Source organism: Cibotium barometz, chromosome 33 (assembly GCF_041138505.1).
Source record: "Cibotium barometz isolate CiBa-2024 chromosome 33, ASM4113850v1, whole genome shotgun sequence".
NCBI lineage: Eukaryota > Viridiplantae > Streptophyta > Polypodiopsida > Cyatheales > Cibotiaceae > Cibotium > Cibotium barometz.
In genome coordinates this window covers 13,258,674-13,266,511 of record NC_141078.1, presented here as the reverse complement: position 1 = coordinate 13,266,511, position 7,838 = coordinate 13,258,674, and positions in this window count along the sequence as shown.

Sequence of the window (7,838 nt, the reverse complement as noted above, 5' to 3'; positions counted from 1 at the left end):
GACTTTATGTTTCCCTGGAATTAGAAGGGATAACATAAGATGTCCCTTCTTGATCGCCATTGATGGTGGAAGGTTGTAATTCACCAACACAACTAGCCACACGCTGTATGCGGTGCTTTTGAAACCAAATGGATTCACTCCATCCATACCCAGGCCAAGTCTCAAGTTTCTGGGCTCTGTTTTAAAGCTGGGCCACTCATCTTCAATATGCTTCCCCAAGCAGGAGTGTCTGCGGGAATTCTCCACATGCCATCATCCGATCGATGTGAGGAATGCCATGCCATGAGCTCTACTATGGATTTGCACTTGAACATGTGTTTGATGCGAGGAATTATAGGAAAGTGTCGCAAGACTTTACGAGGTACATCAAAACTCTTCATATCTGTTCTGTACCTTGCTTCACCACAAGTGGGACAATGTAGAGCCTCCTTATGCGTCCCACGAAAGAGAATGCAATCATTGACGCATGCATGTATTTTATCATAATCCAGTCCTCCAAGAGATGTCACATAGCGCCTCGCTATGTCTCTTGAGTTGGGTAGTCTATTTTCCTTTGGAAGCATGTTTGATAATAGCCTGCATCCAATATCATCAATTATAATTAGTCTTAAATCCTAAACCTTAAACCACTAATTCAAATTTGTAAGTTAGAATGCTTACTTCAATAATGCGTCAAGACTTGCATTGCTCCATCCATAAACTGTTTGTATATTAAGTAGTTCAAGTGAAGCACGTAAAACAGAGAATGTGCACCCTTCAAACACCGGTGTTGATGAAGCCTTATAAAGATGCTCTTGTTCCATATCATCGTCGTCCATACCTTTGGGATCATCCTTAAAAAGATTCTGCACCATATCATCAAGCACCTCCTCTTCCACAACTTCGTGGGGTGCAGGGCTATTGTCATCCCTTTCCCACTCATCTCTGACAATAGATCCCGAAGCTCCAGCATCATCTCGTCGACGCTTTACGTGCTCTCGTCGCGCGTAGGGTACCATGTTAGGGTGTGGTACTGCATCCTGCTTCAATTAGAGTTTATATATTACAACTCTATTAATTTAATTTGGATACCATGAGTCATTTGAATACCATCAATTTACATCTACTCACCTCTAAACCTGTTTGATTCCATTCTCCATACATGGAGATGTGATTCAAGGTAATTCGACGTGCTTGTACAATGCATCCTTGACATCGATTACACATACATTTGATCCGTTGTCCCAACCACACATCGCGATTACGATGACGCATTGTCTCATCTTCCCCAGAACTGCTTGAAGAGGTTGATGACATCCTATGTACAAACCAGAAAACACAAAATCATAATATGTTTTTAATGAAAGTATAAAAATCGCGTGTATTGACGCGGCTATTTCCTAAAAATTGCGTGTATTAACGCGGCTACTTCCTAAAAATCGTGTGTATTAACGCGGGTAATTCTTGCAAAACGCGTGTATAAACGCAGCTAAAATATCATACACGCGAATATACACGCGTTTATAAACGCGACGGTATGTTTAAACTAAAAATAGCCCGCCTTCCCCAAATATAGATTTTGAACTAACATATCAACACTGCTTTCGTTTTCGCCTCTTCCAACAGTAACGAAACCTAAGTGCAAGGAGGGAGCAGAGAAGGAGCACACACGGGAGAAGAAGGGAGCAAAGAAGGAGCAGAGAAGACTCACTTTTTCAGAGGTCAGTCAGTTTGTCTTGTGCCTTGTCTCTTTCCTCAGATTTGTTTATGCTATTTGCTCTTTGCTTTTTGGGTTTGTCTCCGTCCTTTTGCTTCTGTGCACAGGATTGGGTGAATGATTTTGACAGGGGCGACAATGGTCCTTTTATAAGGACACTTTGTCTTTGTCGGAGGTCGATCCTTTTGAAAAAAAAAATTCGCAGGTCGCGTGTAGAAACGCGTGTAAAAGCGCGTGTAATATGTCTGCAGAGTCTGTTCACGCGGATATACATGCGTTTCTGGACGGGTGTATACACGCGTTTCTGCACGGGTGTATACACGAGACTGCGTTTCAGAATTCATAATTTGCAGGCAACACAATTGACTTGAATGATGATATTTGTGTGAGTCAAGAGACAGCCCATGATGTACATGAAGATGTTTGTTGCAGGTTCTTTATGGATATTCCAGGTTCTTCATCCGATCCATTTGCATACAACAATTGGCTGATGGAGATGCTGAATCATTTTGGGCGCCATCCTGGTCTGGTTGAGCTTACAGAGTATATGTATGCCCATCCCCCTCCTTCCCTGCCTGGTGTCTATACCCCTACCGCGAGTATCGAGGGCACTCCAGTGCCGTCTATTCCTCCGAGTCCGACGAGACGGCATGCAGCTTCTCCTCTTCCACGTCCACCGAGGAGACATACCTCGTCCCAGACACACTCACGTACACCCTCACAGCCACCATCACGTGCTCCCTCAGAGCCACCGTCACGTCAGGGCTCACAGCCACCGTCACGTAGACAATCCCCCAGTCGTGACTCCACCCGCAGTAGCAGTAGGAAGAGTGGGAGTGGAGGATGCGGCGGGTGCTTTGGTGGGGGAGGTGGGGGAGGTGGGGGAGGTAGTAGGGCACGCGGTGAGAGAGGAGATAGAGGGAGAAGAGTTAGAGGAGAGTTCGGAAGAGGAGGAGATGAGAGAGATGGAGAGAGTGGTCTGCTATGATGTGACGGATAGGGGCGGGATAGTGATGGATGCGAGGGGGAGGGAGATAATGGAGTACATGCGTGGGGTAGTATCAAACTCATATAGAATTTGTTTTATTAAATTTAAAGATCAAAATAGTCGATTAGTTGGAGAGGTGATAGAGGCTGTACATAGTCGGTACCCCAATCCCCTACATGCTACATTCTCGGATGTATGGGGAAGGACACGAATAAGGGAGATCTTAAGTAATAAAAGATCTCACCTTAAAAAACTCGCGTACGATGACCGGCTAAATGTAGCTGCGGGTGGCTATCCTACCGAGAAACCTGCCAACTGCGCACAAACGCGAGTGGAAGGAGGCAAAGAAACGAGCAGAGGGTGGCGTGAAGAGCAGGCAGCATGTGGAGGCACGACGGATCCAGATGGAGACCATTGGATCTTCGCATTTCGGATCTGGCGGCGTCGAGTCATGGGAGGCAGAGTTCGTAAGTATCTTGCCACTTTATTTAATTGTTTACTTAATTCATTGATTCTATGATTGTTTTAATCTTACAAATTGTGTTGATTATGATACAGCGACGGGTTACGGGGAGGAAGCCCACAACCCACGATACTGCGTATGCTCGCCGGCATAGCAGACGTGACACGTGGGCCATCTTCAGAGCCGAGGGACGTATTACAGACGCGCAGTTTGAGATGGCCATGAGACCATACGGTCGACAGGTACTTGAAAATTCTAAACGAATGATTTTGGTTTATTGAATTACATATATATATACTTATATACTATATATTACTTGAACAGACACAAGCTGCTGATGATCCACCGGCCGCCACTGCAGAGGGTGGACGTGAGCACTACTCATCGCACATTCCGACCGATGTGAGCTCATCTGAGCATGGAGGGAGCACCGAGTCATCATCTGGGTCTGAGTAGTACTCAGACCTATAGTATCACATTCCATATTGAGGATGTGATTGTATATATTTTTTTCTAAACTGAAGCCATGGGCTACTTCGAGATATGGACTCCCTTGTATACATGTATGAAATTTTGATAGTAATATTGAATTGATTGATCGATAGTATTACATTCATGTCTGTCTTGAATCGTGTATTGACAATGTATGCATTCATGTCGTTCTTGTCTTGATCTGCCTCATGCATATGTTCTTCGTGGATGGTCTAATGGGATGGTCTAATGCACAAAAAAAAATATCCAGAGAGTGTTATTGGGTGCTGGAATGCTGGAACAGTATTCAGGCACCAAATAGCACTCTCTGGATTTTTTTTTTGCTCTCTGTTCGCGTGTATAAACGCGTCAGAACTTCTAAAACTCGCGTGTATTTACGCGGATACTCTGTAAAATACGCGTGTATTAATGCGTCAAAACTGACAATTACGCGTGTATAAACGCATCTAAATTAAAGAAACGCGTGTATAGACGCAGGTATCAACGCGTCTGAGATATCTGAACTGAACAGAACGCAGCTATACACCCGTGTATAAGCGCATCTAAATTAAAAAAAGGCGTGTATAGCCGCATGTATCAACGCGTCTGTGAAAAGAACGCGGCTACACACCCGTGTATAAGCGCGTCTGAGAGGTCCTATACACGCGCTTTTACACGCATGTCTATGGTGGCCGCGATGATACACGCGCTGATACACGGGCCCGCTACTTTTTTTCACAAGTCATTTTTAGCGGCTAGGAGCGCGGGTATGAGCCCGATCCCTTGTAGTGAGCAAATGCCTAACTTCATTAATGGAATGAACCATTAACTGAAGCCATGCTTCAACAAATGCATGCTACCCACACACGGAAAGAAGCAGATGACCTACTTAAATGTCAGGCTCAAGAAGAAGCTAAAGCTAGAGTTGCAAAAGCCAAGGAGCGTCGCAAGACTTCTGCGTTGACCTTACAGTTGGCTATTGATGAACAATATGTCGATCCTTTCAATATTCACGTGTGTCTTCATCTTCATGAGACTACCTACTTTGTCTCTACCTTAATTGACTCTAGTGCAGATTATAATGTTCTCTCATTTGACACATGGGTAGCCTTGGGACAACCAACACTTGTGCACATTCCTATTGACTTACGAAGCTTCTCAGGTGAAGATAACCCTATAGAGAAAAAATGTGTCATTATGATGTCCATTCAGGATCACTAGATGTCAGTTCCCTTTTATGTGGCTAGTAAGTCCAAGGCAGTGGTAGAGGTTGTTCTTGGTCGATCATGGTTAAGTGCTACCAATTGTTCATTAGATTGGAAGAATAGACAATACAAATTGCAAATTGATTCTGATTGCATCTTGGGATCTGCTCCTCCATGAGTTTTATCATGTCAAAAAAGTGGTAGTTCTACCTTACACAATCCACTTTCAACATCTGCTCTTCAACCTGCTCCAAGATAAATGATGTGGATAATCGACGAGTCCTCAAATGAGGGCCATGGCTGGCATGTTCCAACTACTCTAGTCACTGATAAAAGAAGGCTAGGCAAGAAGGAATTGTCAATTTGGCTACCCAAAGATGCATACAAGCTTGTACTATCTAGCCTAGTTGAAAAACCTCCTAAAAAGCATATCTTTTCCAAGCCTAAACCTCAGATTGTTACTCATTGGGTCCCAAAGCATGTTCTTAAAGCACAAGGCTATTATGAGGATGCAACAACACTTTGTCTTCCCAAATGCCATGGTTTTCTAGAGCCAGAAGAGTGTATCAATAAGATTCCAAATGTGAGATCCATGTTCCCACCGAGCAACGGATTCGGGGTACTAGCAGCGGAAGTAGCACTTCTCGCGCGGGACAGGGGTACCACACTCGGGGCCTCGCCCACGGATATCCGGACAAGAGACTAATCCGTCGGTTTGTCCAAAACCGAAACCGGAAAAACTTCCTTTACCTGGAAAGCACGGGCGATTCCACCAGGATAACTCTTTACTCTAACGTAGTCAAGATCATTACTGACCAAACTGATCTGACTGCACCTTTAACGGTACTTGGTCAAATCAAGGAAGAACTTGCACTTGGATCATTGGGATCAACGCTTTTTTTCCCATCAAGAGGCACAGCCGTTGATTCCTATCCATAGAACAATTTCTATCCGGGATTTACTTCATCTATCGTAATAATAGAAATTAAATCTCGATTTACGGATCCATCAGTCCAGTCTAACCCCATCCGATCCCATGGGTTAGCCAACTGCCCAACCACTGTAGTGATGGGATCTAATTTGGAATTTGGTTAGGTTTTGTCCCGGGTACCAAGGAAAAGAGTTCCAAGGCCCCCTAGCCGGAAGTTCATGCAAACATAAAACTAGTCATACCACTTACACACCCAATATGAAATTGCCTTTTTCTTAGCATCAACTAGCTTTAAAACAATCCTTTAATAAAACCATTACGTCACTGATGACAATCCTCAAAGTCTCTGGTTGAATCCTTATTTCCAGTCATTCTTTCATCGGTATACTTATGGCATCATTGGCAACCAAAACGCTCACCACTTGTTCTCTCAGGGGCCTTTTCCATGGTTCCTAGCTCATAGTAACCGGCAATATATTCATATAATAGAATGGAGTCTCCGAGGAAGATCAGCAAGATCAACCCACAGATCCATATAAAAGAGCCATGGACTCATCTGTTGAGGACCAGCAAGGTCAATCAACCAGATCCATGCCCGGTTTCAGAAAACAACTCTTACTCCTTATTCCAATATCTTCCACGACGCACGTGTGGGTATCTTCGGCGATCCAGAGCCCGAGCACCGTATGGTCCGCACCCTCTAGGATCCTTCGCAGGTGACCTAGCGCTTCACTCATAGGCCGCTTCCTTGGTCCCTCATCCACCGTACCGGAAGCTCACCATTTAAATCGAGCCGAGGCTGGTCAAGACCTCGATCGACCTTGCTACGCGAGACGTCCTCCATTGACTCTCCGTCAGCAGTTGCAACTTTATCAGTTCAGTCTTCATGACCTTAATCCTCAAGACGGTCAAAATGCTTCTCCAGCATTCTTGACATAAAACAGTCATTTACAAACAATCACAAATACAGTTTCTATAACGAACTCTTGTCTTTCCATATTATCCACTCTCGGACCACATTACTTATTCCACATTCCATTCTCGTTCTCATCCATTCACTCATATAGACTACATTATCTCACATACATCTTCATATTCATTATTCTACATACATATCCATGTTCGTACGTCCACATCATACATCCAATTTCACATTCATACATACGCATCTACATGCATACATCCACATCTACATTCATACATCCATACCTCCATTTCCACATCCACACATCCACATTCATATTCATACATCCACATTCATATGCATACATCCATTTTCACATCCTCATTCATACATCCACATTCACATGCATACATCCACATCCGTATCTACATCCATACATTCACAGCCACCTCTTCATTCACAATCACATCCATACATCCACATCTACATACATACATCCACATCTGTATCTACATCCATACATTCACATCCACCTTTTCATTCACAATCACATCCATACATCCACATCTACATACATACATCCACATCTACATACATACATCCATACATCCACATCTATATACATACGTCCATTTTTACATCCTCATTCATACATACACATCCACATACATACATACACATCCGTATCTACATCCATACATCCACATCCACATCAACATTCACATTCATACATATACATCTACATGTATACATCCACATCACATTCATACAACCATATTACATCCATTCTCGTCCTAACACATCCCATATACATCTTAACACATCCTAACTCATCTTAACACATTCTATAACATCTCATACACATCTTATCACATCTTTTTACATCTCATACACCTCTTATCACATCCTATCACTTTCCATACGCATCTTATCAAATCTTATCACATCTCAAACACATCTTTTTACATCTCATACACCTCTTATCACATCCTATCACTTTCCATACGCATCTTATCAATTCTTATCACATCTCATACACCTCTTATCACATCCTATCACTTTCCATACGCATCTTATCAATTCTTATCACATCTCATACACCTCTTATCACATCCTATCACTTTCCATACACATCTTATCAATTCTTATCACATCTCATACACCTCTTATCACATCTTAT